We start from the raw sequence: 19,618 nt of genomic DNA, 5'->3' as shown, positions 1-19,618 counted from the left end.
AAGCATGTTAGGATTCCGCAGAGATCATGAAATGTGTTTGATGGGGCTAAGACCATGTACTTAAGGACATCCATCAAGACATCATTGAGATTCTACCATATTGATGAAATTGAGAAACCAGGAAGAACTGCTTGTTTTTACTACATTTGGTTAGACTACACAGCCAGAAATAAATAAGCTTCATGAAGTATTTTAGGATTCCCCAGAAATCATGAAATCTGTTTGATGGGGTAGGTACAGTCATATGAGGAAAGAAATAAAAATTAGAAGTAAAGAGGAATCTAACAACTGAATTGTGACACAAACTAGACAATCAACTTTTTTGTTGTGAGTAAAACGGAGCAATATTTCAATAAAGTCTCACTTATTACTGGATTTTTTCACCAGAACTTGGATGCATTTATAATTTATATACTTTATGTTGTCTCAATGTAATATGCATATGTAATTATATATACTTTATTTGTTTCAGATCTTGAATAGTCAAAAAGGCACGAGAATCTTTTAACTGGACATACCCTATTGTTGGGGTCATACAGTTATTTACTTTTAATAATTAAAGATAAAAATGATCTATAATAAAGGTTGAGTTTTATTCAAGATTCCATTCCTTAATGCATAAACCAAATTTGATCTATATTACTTTGCAGTCATTAGCATACAGTTATTATCCATTTTATACATATCTTTAATTTTCATCAAAATGACTATAATAAATAGTTTACATTTTAAAACATACAATTAAAATTTACACTTAGGCAAACAATCTTTACACTCATATAAAGCAGATATTATTGAGACAGTTTTCTAAGAGCTACTGTTTATAAGTGGCGATCAGTTTAAATTTGCACACTTAATCCAACATATTTCATAGACAGTATTTATACCTGAATATTCTTACACACTTAACTTAAGAACTGCCTTAATATAAAAGATGTATTATAATAAAGCAAAAGAATAAGGCAGTTCTTAAGTTAAGTGTGTAAGAATATTCAGGTATAAATACTATGTCTATGAAATATTTTGGATTAAGTGTACAAATTTAAACTGATAGCGACTTATAAACAGTAGCTCTTAGAAAACTGTCTCAATACAATCTGTTAAATCAATGTTTTTAATTTATTTAGAAAGTCTTTTAAGATATGTACTTAGGTCATTAATAAGTTACAATGACTTGCAGAACAGCAAACTTATCTGGTTGTCAAATTGGTATGCTAGCTGAAAGGGAGGACAACAAAAATCCAAGGACTAACCCTTGAAGCACACTTACAATTATCTTTTAGTTTTTCATAATGCTCTCGGTCAAATAAATATGTTAAATCATTTATAATATTTTTGTTAGATTAGCTATTTTACAATTTTATTTTCCAGTAGAAAAAGAACATGAATACTTACCCAATTCTCTTAAATATTTCAGGTTTATGTGTTTCGATGTATTCACTCATCATTATCAGACTCTAACACCACATAGCTGTATTGTTTACATGAAAAACCAGTAAGTTTATAGGTTTTTCTGCTCTTCTAACCCAACCCAACCCGCTATATTATTTCAATCTTTTAGGTAGGAACAATAAATGGTGAACACAATTAAATAATTAAGTAAAATCATCTTTATTTCATGAACTTATGTTACACTTACATATCACTTTATGTGATAGAAAAGAGAGATTTAACAAAAACAGCTGTTCTTACATCTAATTTAAACATAAACATAATTTGTTAATGCCATATACACAAAGTTGCTTACATATATCACAAAGAAAATCTTTACACTTCTTAATATTATTAATAATCAAAGGATTTAAAGCCGAAAAGAGAATTTATATTATAATTACATATATGAGAAATCATCATTTAGAAATTCTTGTATTGAGAAAAAACATTTTTTTAATAGATATTGTTTTATAGTAAATTTATATTGCAGTAAAAAACTTGGTAGGTAAGAGTTTAATGGTAGCAGGGAGAGCATTATAGAGTTTGGGACCATAGAAGGAAACCCCACACTTAACCTTGTGCATCCTATAAAAATCTGTATATATATGTTCTCTATTTCTCGCAAAATGATCATGTACAATTTTGTTTGTGGAGTAATCACTAATATGTTGTTTAATATGTACTAAACTATATGATATATAAATACTTCCCTGTAAGGAAACTATCTTTGGTATCTAAATAATATAGAATATTGAACAACAACAATAAGATAAAAAAAGTCTCTTGAGTTTTAGACTGGCTTTTCTGCTTCTTTGCACCACCACCTTCCACCTTATCATCAACTAGATACTTGACACATCTTGCTGCCAGAATCTGCATTCCTATCCATTATTAGTACCACAACTGGATGCTAACAACTGCTTCGGTTATCCTCTTAGATATTTAAAGCCTGCCATCTCGCTGACCTGAGCATTCAGACTAAGTGGCCTGCTGCCAGTCATGAACAAAACCATTAAGATACCCTTGCATGGACACTAATTGTTAGACCATACAGATATCTATTTGTTATTCATATTTGACTAGGGACACATAACTGTAGTTGAATTTCCTTACTCTTTTAAGGTTACACACCTCTTGTGTGAAAACTGATTATATGCTTACATACAAGGTGTAATATAACATTTACAGCGTTTAGTTAAGCGGAAATTTGCCAATCTTTCACATTTTGGGCCTTATTCTAACTAATAAGTTCAATATTTTCTCTTTTTTGGTCTTGTTATTTATTTACATAATACATGTAGAGGTTAGGTTGTCATTGCATTAAAGCTTACATTACATTAAGGCCTACCTTTAACGCTTGCGATTTCTTCACAATTCAAATAATAACAATAATCCACAGTCCACAGTTAGATTTTGTGTTAAAATAAATAAATAGTAATTAAACTTCCACTCCCGCACCCAAAATGCCATGTATAAGTCCTTCCGTCGCATGAAAACACGGTAAATTCTAAAACTTTACAACTTTGTCGAATGATCACAGCTAAAGGAAGGCGACTTGGTAAAAGATATGCACATAATCGGATTCTCCAGAGTCTCTAGAATTATTGAATACCGATTTCGGGAAATTCTGAGCTAATTTAAGTATTTTATCAATGAAAATAGGAAGCAAGACCGAGCCGATTCATTCACGTTGACGTCATGTCACTGATGTCATCAAAACTGCGGTAAAAGTCGGTATTAAAATCGCCCGTAGACGTCAAAATCGACCATTTTCAGACGATGTTTTAGGCCTACCGCACACTGGCAACTTTTTAATCTCGGCGATTAAATAGTTTAGTCACTAAAAATTATTGCAAATCTATTCACAACGCCCAATGATGACTGAATAGTTGCTCCGCAACCTCAGTCGAAATGGATTTCCTAAAAACAGCGTGCGTTTGTGCTTTGATTTTAAAAAAACGTCGTCAAAAAGGAAAGCGAAAATTTTGGGTCCATCCTCTGATAAGTAAAAGACTTCTAGATGGGCAATTTTATAAATTGTTCAGCACTTTGAGGGAACATCCAAATAAATTTTTTAATTATTTCCGTATGAGTATACGAAGCTTTGATGAGCTTCTGGTGTTGATAGGTCCTCATATTTCATACCAGAATACACAATTACGAATGGCTGTGCCGCCACAGGAAAGATTGGCCGTAACTCTAAGGTAAGAAAAAAACTCATTTTATCGAAAAATATTTATTACGAAGAAATATATTAGTATTATAAGCATTTAATGTAATTCAAGCAGAGACGACATTTCCGACTCATCATCAATTTGCTGTTGGGACGTATTTGCATAAACCTGCACCTGTCCTGCGGAAAAGTCTGAAATATATTGTGCTGCAGTATAGCTTGGATTGCGATTGCTGCTTTGTATAACATTGTTATAACCTTCTTGGTGGTAGGAATATGTTGGCGAGTGCAAAGAACTATTTCTATCATCTCCATAATGTGATCCTTCTGCACTAGTTGAAGGAATATTTACAGCAAGACTTTTGGCAGTATTTTGGTGGTGCAAAGCATTTGCTTCATGGGGAATTTGATTTTGGCCGCTTCCCGACATACGAACGCGTCTTATCACATTCAGGATTTCCGTTCGTGCAATAAATTTTTGGTCTTCATTAAATTTTTTTAATAAAGGGAGTAGAGACAAAAGAAAATATTTATCTTCGTCAATTTCATTCTCTGTATCCTTTTTTTCCCTCAAAATCTGAAGCAGAGATTCCTCATATGTTTTCTGATGAGTTTTCTTTTGGTAAATTTTCTTTCTAGAATGGTCAGTCTTAGCACCAGTACAAAGTTGCGTAGCTTCACTAGCTTCTGATTCTTCCTCTCTGGTTTCTGTGTTATCTTCCACATCATCAGTACCTTTTTCGAGACTGTTGTAACTAATTCTGCTTTCTATAGAATCCCGCAGAAATAAAAGCTGCTCAAAGTAAAGATATTTCCTTCTCTTTTTAGCCCCAGAACCAGAGGCAATATTCTTTTGAGCATCGTACTCTCTTTTAAAACATGTCCTAAGATTTTTCCATCTTTTTTGTAACTCGTTACCTAAAAAAACATTATGTATATGATATGATGTATAAAACATGATGTATATTAGACAATTTTTTTTAAGGTATTTAGCAACGGGAAATAGCTTTGCATCACTACATTATGAATATTTACTTGGAATTACAACGATACGAAAAATTGTAAAAGATACATGTGAGAAACTTTGGGAATGTTTGGTGCCACTCTATATGCCAAAACCGGATCATGATGACTGGATAAGAGTTTCCAATGAGTTTAATGAGAAAACACAATTTCCCAATTGCATCGGAGCAGTAGACGGGAAACATATTAGAATAAAAAGACCTGATAAATCTGGGTCCGAATTTTTTAACTATAAATCTTTCTTTTCTACTGTTCTTCTAGGCATTGCAGATTCCAATTATAATTTTATATATGTTGAAGTAGGATCTTATGGATCGACAAGTGATTCCAACATATTTAAACAATCGGCATTTTCGCATTTGCTTGACAAGAAGGAATTAAATATTCCGAATGAAAAAAATCTTCCTAATGATGAAAATGGAAAAGCTATGCCGTTTGTGCTCGTGGGAGATGAAGCTTTTGCTCTCTCAAAATTCGTTTTGAGGCCATATCCAAGCAGAAATTTAACCGTAAAACAACGAATCTTTAATTATAGACTTTCGAGGGCACGTAGAATGATAGAATGTACATTTGGAATTTTAGCCAACAAGTGGCGTATACTCCACAGGCCTCTAGATACCCAAGTTGAATTTAGCGACTCCATTACAAAAGCATGCTGTATTTTACACAATTATGTGAGAAAACTTGATGGACTAAATTTTGAAGACACCTTTTATGAATGTCCATTGGAAGATATTCCTGCTCTTGGACTAAGGAGCAACAATGAAGGGTATACAGTTAGAGATTATATTGCAAATTACTTTATTTCTCCTCAAGGGTCTGTTCCTTGGCAATATGATAAGATTTAAAAATTTATGTTCTGGTCTTTTGTGAATAATCAGGGTGTTTTTTAAGTTGAGGTTTTTCTTTTAACACTGAGTATATAGAACGCAAGAAAATAAGAACTTTTATAAGAATAAAATTTTGTCTTAAATTGTCTTGTTTCTGAGATACAGGGTCTTCACGTTTTACATTTTGCTAACTTAAACACACTGTATTTTGGAGGAAAGCAATTTCGATGATAAAAAATGTGATTATAAAAAACTTTATTTTTTATCTAAATGCAATGAATATTTTTATTATTTGGCAGAACAAAAATTTGTAATTTTTTAGGCCATTTTTATTTAACATGTTTTTTCATTCATAACCGAGAAATGGATTGTTAAAAAAAAACTTTTATAATTTGTGCTTTAAAAACGACATTTTGTAGGTCAAAATAAGAACAAAAGTTCCTATAAACAGATGACCTAAATTGCTTAGTCTCCTAGCAAAATGAAAAATTTTTACACCCTGTATCTCAGAATCAAGACCTTTTTGGACAAAATTTTATTCTTATAAAAGTTTTTATTTTATTACATTCTATATAGTGTTAAAATGTAAACCTCAAATTTAAAAACACCCTGTATATGTTTGAATAATTCTGTAGGTGTGTTGAATCTGTGACTTGATAAACATAAAATAAATTGGTAAAACTTACCTTTTTCATTCTTTTCCTTATCCCCAAGTTCATTCCAATTCTCAATGAATTTTTCACATAATTCAGTCCATAATTTTTTCTTTAGATTTTTATCTGAATATTCTTTTTGTTTCGTATTGTACAATGCTGGTCGTTTTTCGACTTCAGTAATAAACAATTCAACATCTATAGCAGCCATTTTTGTTGTAATTTGCCGGCTTATCGACAAATATTAACTACAAAGCAACTTTTTTCAAAGCAAATCACCAGTGAGCGCGATCCCGTTTAAAACAAGCTTGTTCTATTTTATCAGCAACTGTTTCGTCTCTCAAAGAATCCAACAGGTTGGAATTTTTTAGTTGCCGCAACTAAATAATCACCTGTGTGCGGCAGATCATAAATATTATTGTGTTCTATTTTTATGATTAATAAGTTGCCTATCTAATGTTGCCAGTGTGCGGTAGGCCTTAGGGTATAAAAAAAGGTTTTTCCCTTATGATTTGTACATGGAAAAATAGTATAAAGCCTTAGGAACAGTTTAACATCAATTCTGGACCGATTCCAATTGGTTTTAGTAGTTAAATTTCGATTATAAAAAGGGTCTTATTTTCGAACGGAAACTAAGACTTATGGATAGCATAAGTAGAGCTAGACCACTTATGGATTGTACCATGACCATCGGGCAACGGGGGGGTACAGCATTCCACTGGTCCATTTTTGGCACTTTTCATATAAAATTAAATTTTCTTGGAAAATTGTTATATTTGAAACAAAACGGTATATAGTGTATTATAGCCAGATAAATTCCGCGTGTCTGAAGGCAAAAATGGTCTTGCTACGTTTCATATGTATGCCAGTATTAAGCGTCAAAGTTAAAAAAAGGTGTAGAGCAAAAACTACTCTACGTAGATGACTGTAGAGTTTATCAAAAAAAAGCTCTTAAAAAGTATTATAAATGTTGAAAGTTTGAAATTTCCAAGTTCCACCCTTAAAAAGTTATTAAATAAAATGTGATTTTTTTTGTCAATTTTTTGGACCTTCATGGAAAAAAAATTTTATTGCTCGCCCTGTATGGTTCACAAAAATTTCGATTATATGACGTTTGAAAGACAAAAGATGAAGCTTTTTTTTAAAAATTTTTTTTTTTCGAAATAAGTTCTGTTTGGCGGCAAATTCAAAAAAACTGAAAATGCCAGAACTCGTTAAATAAATTTTTTACAAAAAAAAAGCTCCAAGTATGTCAAATCTCTTATAAAACTAAGTCTTTTCGCCGAAAAACTTTTTTTATAAAAATTATCTTTTAGCCTCTGGACCATTTTGAATTTTTTTTTAACCCAATTTTGATCGCTTATAGTAAATCACCCTGTATACGGATCTGGCCCAAAAAGTATACAGACACGTAACCCCCAAGAACCCATATATCCTAAAAATTTCAGCTCGATTAAACGCTTTAAACTTGAGATCAGGTGAGCAACTCGAATTTTACCCATTTTTTTACGAATTTTTGACTTCAACTCGGTACTGCTTTCTTTGTGGGTACCGAAAAAAAAAATTTTTTACGGATCCATCATTCTCAATGTATTGAGAGGCCACATGCCAAATTTCATCGTTTCGCTAGCCATACAGCCAAAGATATGAATTTTTATTTCCCAAAAAACACGCTTTTTCGGACCCGGGCTCGCGTGCATAATATAGTCGCAGACGCTCCTATATAACTAGAAGAATACGACTATACAATTATTTATAAGCCCGGCAAAATTAATAAGAATGTAGATGCATTGTCTCGCATCAAAATAAACCATTTTAGAGATTGCATTAATTTGCATAATAAAACGTCAGTCTTAATAAACACCGATTGTGACGATAATTCTCAAAAGGCGAGTAAGCGGAAATTATAGTGGCAGACCGCCCGATGAAAATAAAAGTGTTTACGCGGATGAAACCGAAAGTAACGACATAGGCAATGACTTTGATACGCAGATAACGCAAGAATATAATTTATTTACTGACCTATATAAATCTCAATATGTGATTGATTATTCAAAAATTGAAATTTCAAACGATCAACTATTAGATAAAACACATAAAAATATAATAACCATTTTTAGACAAAATAAACTAGAAAATTTACACGATGAAAGTTTAGATGACTTTATAGAAGAACAGACGAATTTCAATTTAAACATAATCAATATTTTTAACAGTAAATCAGTAAAAAATCGTAAATATTTTGTTTTACTTTTACCTTTTGATCCTGAAACAGTAGTGCAACGTTTATTTTATTTAATATACACATGTAAAAATGAATTTAACACTACACAGAAATATTATATTGAGAATAATTTAGAACTACCGATTTTAGAAATCTTTAGTTTTATTTTTGCAGAACAAGACATAAAGTTATGTATCTGTCAGAATATAGTTAAGGAACCCGATAAAGATGAAATACCAATAATTATAGATCAATATCATAAGGGTAAAACTAATTTACACCGCGGTATTAACGAAACCTTGCGACGTATCAAATTAAAATATAATTGGCCTGGTATCGTAAAAGACGTAGAAAATATGATTAAAAGTTGTGAAACCTGTAATAAAAATAAAATTTGTCGAAAAAATCTAACTTCACCTCTTGTTATAACAGAAACACCTAAAACAGCTTTTGAAAGAGTAAACATCGATATTTTTGAATATCCATCGAAAAACTATGCTTTAACAATAAGAGATGAACTAACCAAGTTTACACAAGCTTATCCAGTTAAAGATAAATCAGCAAAATCTGTTGTGCATACATTATTACTATTTTTCCAACATTATGGTACTCCCTTACGAATCCATTGTGATTCTGGAAGAGAATTCGATTGTGCACTTATGAAAGATTTATGTTCCTTATATGATATAAAATTAACATTTTCCAGTATTGGTCATCCACAATCAAATGGATCAATAGAACGATTTCATGCAACTTTTGCTGAAATGATAAAAACTAATCAAGCTGATAATCCTAATTGTGCAAACCCTTTTTACTGGTACACATATTCGGCGATGTAACTTCTTCAATATAAAAAAAAGTGGACTGTATTTCCAGGAAGCGCTGGAGTCGGGAAAAAAGACACTGCCGATGAGAAAATTCCTATAATACACTATTTACAGCAATTTACACGTTCTATGTATAAGATTCAGCATTTTGCTGACTTAAAATATAAAATAGAAAACTAAAAAAAAAAAATTTCAGTGCGCTTCTTGCGGACTTTTAGAATGCACTAACTAACAACGCGGCTTACGCGCCCAAAGTCAATGTCACATCAATCACTTGTCACTAAAATCAAATCACTGGCGTAGCGTCGCGTCATAGGCGTGCACATTACTTACAAATACTAACACAATTAAAAAATACATACAAATAAAAGGTTGTTGGATTTGTTTCCAACATGCTGGGGGCCTTAGCAAAAGAAAGACAGTCCCAGTCCCAAGAAAAAGTAAGCAATAATGCTATTAAAATATTTTGACTAAAATTAGTCATTAAAAAATTGGACTACAAAATAGTCACAAAAAAAATGATTGGTCATTTAGAAACCTTAAAAATTATTCGACTTCATAGTCTTAGAAAAATATTGGCTAAATTAAAGCCTAAAAAATTTTTGACTATGTTATTAAATGAGTCTTTAAAATATCTGGCTTATTAAGAGCCTTAAAAATTTATTTAGCTGTCATCAGCATTAAAAATATTTGACTACAGATGAGTCTTAAAAAATGTTGACCAAATAAGTAATTTAAAAGATGTGACTGTATAAGTCATCTGAAAAAATTAGGTCTCTTAGGAACCCTTAAAAATATTTGGACTAGTCATCTAGTCTTAAAATTATTGACAACATAAGTGTCTTAAAAATATAAACTATATTTGGTTGACTTCAAATAAGTCTGAAAAATTATTATTTCAAATCAAAATGATTTATTAAAGAATGGAATAAAAGAATAAATTTTTAATTTATGGGCAGAACAGCAATTTTGGTAACAGAACGCAAATAAATTCCTGTCTTGGTTTTTACCTCGCAAACCCTTACTTTGTTGTCCCTACCAGGAACAACCCTAATGACTCTGCCCACAGGCCATTTGTAGGAAGGAACATTGTCTTCCTTTAAAAGCACGAGCATGCCTTCTTTGAGATTTGATTGCTCAGTGCGCCATTTTGGTCTGCTTTGAAGTTGAGCCAAGTAGTCCTTGTGCCACTTCTCCCAAAAATGCTGTTGCATTTGAATGCATAGCCTCCAGAATTTTAATCGATTTTGAGGAATTTCGGTCAAATCATGTTCAGGAAACCTAGTTATTGGCGCCCCAACCAAAAAATGTCCAGGGGTTAAATATTCAAGGTCTGTAAGATCATTGGACATAGGCATTAACGGCCTTGAATTTAAAATACCTTCCACTTGAATAATTAAAGTGTTTAGCTCTTCATATGTAAGAACAGAATTGCCCATTACTCTTTTAAGGTGAAACTTGGCACTTTTGACTCCAGTTTCCCAAAGACCACCAAATACAGGCGAGTAGCTAGGAATAAAATTAAATTTAATTTTTTCCTCAATGGAAAAATTAATAATATCTTTTGGATCCTTAGAAAATTTGGAAAACATGTCCTTTATAGCATTATTTGCACCTTTAAAAGTTGATCCGTTGTCACAAAAAACATTTGAAGGTTTACCTCTTCGGCTAATAAACCGTTTAAAACAAGCTAAAAAATTTTCGGTTGTTAAGTCAGATAAAAGCTCCATGTGGATGGCTTTTACTGAAAAGCATACAAAAAGAGCAATATAAGATTTAGTCTCAATTGATTTACGAATTCGAGATTGTTTTATTAAGAATGGACCACAAAAATCCACTCCAACATTTTCAAAAATCCGAGAAGAACATACTCTTTTTTCAGGTAAGGACCCCATTAGTTGTTCTGAACACCTTGCCTTGTGTTTGAAGCAGGTCAGATTTATGCAAAATCTTTTTTACTTCTCGATTCCCATTTATTACCCAATATTTTAAATTAAGAGAACTAAGTACATGGCGTGGGCCAGCATGCATTAATCTGAGATGTTCCCTTTGAATAACAAGGTCAGTAATGTGACTATTTTTGGGAAGGATTATGGGATGTTTTTGATTATAAGATATTTTTGCATTTTGCAACCTCCCACCAACTCTCAATATTCCATAAAAGCTAAAAAAGGGAAGAGAGAATTAATAGAGCTTTTTATTGGCAAGTTTGATTGAAGACATTTTAGTTCTTGGGCAAAGTGGTGAGCTTGTTCGCATTTGAGAATTATTTTGAATGCATTATCTAATTCAGGAATAGTTATATAACCTGAAGCTTTTGTTTTATTTTTAAGACAATTGAAAAATCTTAGCATATAAGCTACAATTTTCTCAAGTTTAGAAATTGAAGAATAGTTTTCAAAAAATGATGGTTCTGACCTTGTCTTTTTTATTAAAGTAAGTACCTTTTGTTCAGGCAAAATTTCAACAACAGGAGCCAAAGTTTCTGAACGAACAAGACTTTTATTTTGTAGTATGGTTCACAGATAAAAATGACTTCTTATTACAAAAAAATATATTATCTTGGCTGTTAATTATCTTTAATTAAGGATATACATTTAGTTCAAACTCACGTTAACTTGTCAAAAGAGAATCTACGTTCTTCGCATTATTTTCTAATTATCTTAGCGAATTAAATCCTTGCTATTAGACAACTGTCTTTAAGAATAAAATTGTGAATTTATCGATACTTGTTTAAAGAGTACGTTCTTGCTTTAACGTCACAGGTGCTTTGCATTGGGTCGCGTAGGTATAACCCCGGTGTTTTCCCTTTGTCGAAACTTTGTCCTTTGGTCGTTCCGGTCATTAGCAAGTTAGACGCGGCATTGTCAACGCGACACGACGTATAATCGCATTTTTGTGTGTGAATTTGGTTTTTTCAACATGGACAACATGAATTTTGAAGTTGAAGTAAGTGAAGTTTTCTCTTTTTTAAACCGGAATGCTTTGGAACACTTGGGGCCTGTGTTTGAAGGTATATTTATGTGGGATAATTTTAATAATTAAGGTTATTTCAATTTTTTTTTAGTTCAAATATTAAATGCTAAAATGATTCGTTTTGTAGTAAAATGCAGCCGGCCATCAAAAAGCGCCGAAAGACCGACAAAGAGTCGGGCGGCTTCTTTACGCACCCACTGCTTTGAACCTATTTTTAGAAAAAAGTGCAAGAGTTGCGAGTGAGTCTTAAATGCCGTGTCATAAGGGAAAGACGTTCCCGAAGTAGCCGATTTTGACGTGTGACGTGGTTTTTTCTGAACAAGTATTTTATGCTTATTCTGATTTTTTGCCGAGACGCGGTGAAGTTGATGTTGGTATACGTAAGACGTACGTATATAAAGTATAAAGACGTGTAAGAGCCAGAGATATTTGTAAGACGTAAGACTGTCCTGTGTAACTGTGTACTTAACCTAATCATTATTATTCTAACCATAATCTTCAATCTGAATCTGCAATATCATCTTATTAAACATTTGAGTTAAGCCCTGTGCCTTTTATTTATGTATCCCTAGACAACAACAGTAAAAAAAGCCTACATTTATATTATAAATATATGTGGTTTTTATTGTTTTTTTAATTATACCGGTACGTATATATGCGTGTGTAGGTTTAAAATACTCAGTAGGGCTATAATGCATTTTTTACTTTCTTATAGGTATACCTAGATTAGTTTATAAATAACTAAATAAGCATGCATTGATTTTTAAAAGCTGTTGTGTAAAATATTATTGTATCTTAAACAAAATGGTGGACATTTGCGTTAAAATATTCTTTAGAAGCTAATATAGCCATATAGCTAATTTCACAGGGCAGTCCTGAACTAGTCCGGGATTGTTTTCCTAAGTTTCGATTGGCCGATGATAAAATGCGGACATATTAAAACCAATAAAAATACAGGAAAAGACTCGGGAAAAGAATCCCGGACAAGTTTAGGACTGCTCCGCGAAAACCGCTATAAATTTTCCTAAAAGAAGAAATATAATCTTAGCAGAAGAGAATTTTCTTACTTTAAAATTAAAATCTTGAAGGAAAGGTTATGTACTTTAAATAAGAAATTATTTCGAGCTAAGAATCGTACCATTTTAGGACACAATAAATATCCTTGGCGCAAACATTTATGTAAGTGTGAAAAGTAATCCTTTTTTATAAAAAAATAGGTTTCATTTTTTTTCTCTTATATCGAAAAATATATGTATAATATACAGTGTGATCGTAATAGTAAGGAATAAATTCAATGTTTCATTATCATTCATCATGTTAATTTTTTCAGGATATTCTATTAAGTTATGCATAGGTGGTTAGTCTGGTTAGCAGATATTAGCTACAAGTATTAGAGTTTTGGAAATGTAAATAACTTAGAAACCATAAGCCTAGACAATAGTTATTACCTTCTGGTTTCATAAAATAATTTAAAAAAATAAGACTAGTGCAATAAGTGTTACAGATTTTTAAAATTTTTTTTTGATGCTCATAGCATAATAGAGAGTTTAATTTTGCGTTGACGTTAAATATTAACGATATAATATTAGTATGTATTTTGTGAAACTTATGACTTCCATAACATAAAATAAAAGTGTGTTATTAATATTTTATCTTCTTTTCTTTTTTATATCCTCGAAAAAGCCTCGTAAAAAGCGCTATAAATTTTGCTTCGATATTTAATATTGAATGCGAAAACTTATTTAAGTGAATAAAATATAAAAAGTAAAATCAAAAACAGTTTATGAAAAATGAAAACATAAGATATATTTTAATAGAAAAATACATAATTATAAAGGGGCTTTAAATACAATAAAGATATTATATACTCGTATACCTATTTGGCTGTGTAACAGTCGTAATCCACAAAAAAATGTAAAATTGTGTGAAGCTGTCTAAGTACCTTTATAATTAATATTATAGTGTTTTCTGACAGGCTTAACTTAATTTTATATTTTTTTGTGAGTTATATTACCAAATTTCGAAAAGTTATCTTCCTAAACCGAAATAATAATTTTTGGGTAAAGTAAATAATTTCTTAATACAAGATATTTAATATTTGACGTAAGAACTTAATGATCTTGTATCCATTAAATTTTTGGATTTTAAGCCATTCATTTATTTCCGTCAAAGAAATGTCTTTCAGACAAGTACATTTATGTACATATGAGAAGATCACACGTTTTGAAGTTAAGATTAAGACTCTTGTACCAAAAATATAATGACCTTGGGGAGAGAAAATTATTTTTTTTTCTTCTCTTAGACCAAATAACTAAATAATTTGCTGTTCTTACAATTAGGACATATTTACTTAACAATTCAAAATAGTAGTAGACTAAACTAAGGATGTGGTAAGTTTTTCCTAAGGTAATATTCATTTGGCTATATCCAAAGACATGGCGGCCTCGGTTTAAACTCGTTTTACTTTATGTTAAGAGATCCTTTTTATCTATGTTGGACCATACAACCATATTTTATTGAACTCAAGCTCTTGAGGTTGAAGTCCTCTAGACAACATGTCAGCTGAGTTATCTTTTGTATTAACATAAAGCCATTTAAATTGGGATGAAAGTTCATGAATTTTTAAAACTCTATTTCCTACATATGGATTAAGTTTGACTGGAGTTGATTTTATCCAAACCAAGACAATAGTTGAGTCGAAATATAAAAACACTTTATTTACTTTGGACTTTAAAAGATCATAGACTCTCTTGGATAAAGTTGAAAGCAAAACAGCAGCATTAAGCTCCAGTCTAGGGACAGTTAATTTTTTATCAATTGGAACAATTCGAGATTTCGAACAAATAAGATTGACATGAATTCTGTCAAGGAAAATTGTTCTTGAATAAAGAACAGCGCCATAGGCAATTGTAGAGGCATCACAGTAACCAACAATTTCTATGCACTCGGCATTTGTAAAATACAAATTTCTTGATATATTTAAGGTAGGCATGTCGAGAAAATTATTTAAAAATTCTTGCCACTCATCAAATAGTTCACCTGGCAAAACATCATCCCACTTAATTTTACTTATCCAAATTTTAGCAGTTACCAAAACTGGACCGGCTAGACCAAGTGGGTCATAAAATTGTGATATAAAACTGAGGACTTGCCTCTTTGTTAGAATTAGCTTTGCATCAAGAACTGATGGAGATTGAAGTTTGAAATTGTCAGTTTTTGTGTCATAAGATAAGCCTAAAGTCTTGACAACAAAATTACTTTTGCTTATGTCGACATCATCAAAAATTTGCTTTTCTTTAGGAATGTCCCTTAAAATTTCTGAATTATTTGCACACCATTTGTGTAATTCAAAAGACCTTTTTCCTAATAAAGAAATTAATTCATTTTTTAAGGCAAATAAACCATCTAAAGTATCATGGGCAGTGAGAATATCATCCACATTGGTTTCTTTTAAGATTGCTCGTGATGCTAGAGGACAATCCCGACCTTCCTTGTTAGCCAATTCAACCAGACATCTTGTCGCTAAAAAAGATAAGCTTTTTAAACCATAAGTAACAGTTTGTAACTGTAAACATAAAAGAGGAACATTTGGTTCTCGCCACAAAATATTCTGTAAGCAACGATGTTCTGGATGTATTAAAATAATTCTGTACATTTGTTTAATGTCACAAAGGATAACATATTTATATGTTCTAAAAAGCACAAGAATGTCAAAAAGTTCACTCTGCACCACGGCACCATTGTAAAGAAAATCATTTATACATTTTTAATTTTTTGACCTCATGAACCCATCAAAAACTACCCTTAACTTTGTAGTTTTCTTATCTTCACGAATTACTGGGTGATGAGCCATGAAGTAAACAGAGCCACTATTAAGATCATATGAATTTAAATCAACAATTTTGGCATGGTTCAGTTCCAAATATTCATGAATAAATTTTTGATATTGAATAAACAGATTTGGATTGGCCTTAAATCGTTTTTCAAGATTTTCGAACCTCTTCAAAGCAACTGAAAATGAATCGCCCAAATTTAAATCAGTCATCTCTTGCTTTAAAGGTAATTTGACTTGATATTTATTGTTGGTAACTTCAATTGAGTTTATATAGAGATTTTCACAAGCTTCTTGCTCGCTATTATATTCTTTAAAGACTTCTGGAACCTTTTCGGTTTTCCAAAATTTGGAAATGACATTTTCAACATTTTGAATACATGTTAGAGAGTTCAAATTGCACACTCTTTGCGAATTAGGGATTACACCACTCACAATAAAGCCAAAAAGAGTATTTTGAAAGATTAAATTTTTAGTTTCAATTTTCTCAGAAAGCAATATTTTAAAAAATATATATGAAGAAAGCAAAATATCAATTGGACTTGACTTATTAAAATTGGGGTCTGATAACTTAATATTTTCAGGAATTTTTAAATTTGAGAGATTAAAATTGGTTTGTGGCAAATTATGTGTAATTTTGTCCACCACAGAACACTTTGCATCTAGGTCAAAATTATATGAACAAGACTTAATATTTAAATTAACAGATTTTTGTATTTCTGCGGAATTTTGAGTAATTCCAATTACACTTAAATAATTATCAAATGTTTTTAACTTTAACTTTTTCACTAGGTTACTTGTTACTAAATTTATTTGAGACCCAGTGTCTATTAAACATTTTACCAAAACAAATTTATTATTTTTTCCCTTTACCTGAATAACAGCAGTAGGAAGCAGGACATTTTGATAGCACTGATCAACCGACCCCAAAAGTAACAACTCTTTGTTCCCCTTCGGGAGAACTACTAGATAAAACTTCATGAGGCTGATCAAAATGCAACAGGACATTGTGGCTTCTCTGACATTTTGTGCATTTAAATGTCATTTTACACTTACCTAAATGGCTACTTAGACACAACTTACAAAACTTATGCCTGTCAATAAAATTGATTCTATCTGTTACACTAGTCGCCCTAAATTTTTTACAATAAAAAAGTTTATGATTTGTTAGGGAACAATAAGGACATTTTGATTTATTTTTCTGTATTTCAGGTTGGGTTGTTAAATGTATGTGGGATTTATCTTTTTTGGGTTGAGTTTCTTGGGAACTAACAGCTTCTAAGGCTGTAGCCCTATTTTCAATGAAGGATAAAAGTTCTTTTAAAGTTGGTAACTTGGACATGTCTCTATCTATTTGATATGCTCGATTAGTATATTGATCAAGCTTTTTTGAGAAAATGCAAAGAAGCAACATATCCCAAGTGTCAACAGGTTGGTTTAAATTTTTAAGAGCACCAAGCTGTTGTTTTATTTTACTAATAAAATCCCTTAAAGCAGGGACTGTACATTTTTGAACATTTGGGATGTCTAGAAGTTTATATATGTGATTACTAATAAGCATACTCTCATTGTTGTACCTGTCATTAAGTAAATCTAAAGCGTCTTGATAAGAAGAGTTTACAGTAGGTAAATTATTAATTAAACTTAAGGGTTCTCCCTTCAGATGTAGTTTTAAATGACATAATTTTTCTACATTGGTTTTTCTGGTGTTTCGATCCACCAGAGCTGTGAAAATATCAATAAATGGCTTAAATTCAGTTAAAGTGCCATCAAAAATGGGGATGTTCAACCTGTTTAAACTTACATCTGGGATATGATTTTCCTGAGCCACATTATCAATTAAATTATTGTTGGGCACTGTGACAGTAAAATTAGGTGCACCTGACTTAGGGAATAAAGAATCTATTACTGCAAGGCAGTCATAATAAAGAACCTCAATTTCATTTAAATCATCATCATGATTCGGGTCTATTACCAAAATTTCCGCCTGCAAATCTTGAATTTTGTTAAAACTCTCAGATAAAGTTGTTTTTCTAACAGAAAATGATTCAAATTTTCTTAAATCAGATTGGTCACTTACATGTTCATTAATGTACCTTGATATCCTTTCAATGCAAGCAATTGCCTGCTTTTTCTTGCTTTTTAGTCTTTCCAACTCAGTGGATTTAGGCGGAGACATTTTAAACCCTTAAAATCTAAAATAATTACAATATACCAAATAGTTTACAACAAATTGAAAATAATGAAAATGGAAATCGAAAATGTAAATAAAAACCCAGTACAATTACAATTGTACAAAATTTGACAGTTCGGGTTAAAAAATAGTACAAACGGTAAATGTACTAAAAATCGCTAAATGTACAAAATTCGTACTAATGATATACTAAAATCAATAAATGTACTAAAAACTAGCTTCAAGATTTATGTACAAAAATGCCGCTATAAAATATAAATAATTAAATATCTTGTACATAAATGAAAAATCAAAATAATTTGTATTAAAACACAAGTGCAAATCACAAATAGAATGTACATTTTTTGGTTTATTTTGATACCTTAATACTTCCAGTAACCTTAAATTGAGGTGGCGCCATCTGACATTCCTTCCGTCAATAGGGAACTTACAAATTTTTTTTTAATGCATAAATAGATTTAGTATTATCGAAAAAGTACCCATGCCAAACCACACGTCTTATAAATAAACGGTTCATGAAATAAAAATTGATAAAGTTAAGCCCGCCATAAACATATTTGAAACGCCTGACCAAGCCCGCCATGCAGGTGACGTCATGACCCGCTATCGATCGGTCTACGGCGTGCGTTACGGAACGAAAATTAGGCCATTTTCTCATTTTGATGTTTGTAGCTCTGTTTATAGTGTTTGTTTGCGAATTTTGTTTATTTGTCGACCGTGAATATCAATTTAGTTACCATGAGTAAAAAGTATAAATATTGTTTAGTACCATTATGTAAAAATACAACAGTGAAAACTCCAGAAAAGATTTTTATAAGCTTGCCAGGAAATAAGGACCGCAGAAGAAAGTGGTTAAAAGCATGTAGGAGAAATGAAAATGACATATCGCTGTCAAATAAAGGAGTTTATGTTTGTGAAGATCATTTTAACGTAAGTAGAAATAAAATTATTCACCAGTCTCTATTAAAAAATCTGCATTTTCAATATGACCTACTTTTTTCAAATCTGAACTAAAACTAATTTAATATTTTTTTCAGTTGGAAGAAGATATGGACAATTATATCAAATTTACGATTATGGGTGGCCCAAAAATAATGAAACCACATTCTGTACCTCACATATTTGACTGCCAGCCTGATAGGAAAAGAACCTTCAGTCAGCCTCCTAGACTAACAGCCGCTAAAAGAATCAGAAGACAAATTGTGGCTGATGCAATATCGTCTACTCGAGCGTTTACTGAGGGGGAGGTTGTGAGAGAACTGCAGAATCAGGAGCATACTGAGCCCAAAATAAGCGAAGTAGGAGTTATTGAAGAAGTAGCAGGGGGCAGCTCTGTTTTAGTAGCAGTTAAAAAAAAGGATGTTTCTATCCAAGCCCATCCAAAAGTCAGAAGCAAGTGTTTACAGTGCAACATTCGTAGCGGTATTACAGTTGCCTTATCCCCTTTAAAAC

This window comes from Anthonomus grandis, chromosome 24, assembly GCF_022605725.1.
Source record: "Anthonomus grandis grandis chromosome 24, icAntGran1.3, whole genome shotgun sequence".
In the NCBI taxonomy this organism is placed as follows: Eukaryota; Metazoa; Arthropoda; class Insecta; order Coleoptera; family Curculionidae; genus Anthonomus; species Anthonomus grandis.
The sequence above is the reverse complement of the archived record's forward strand: the minus strand, read 5'-3'. Positions refer to the sequence as shown.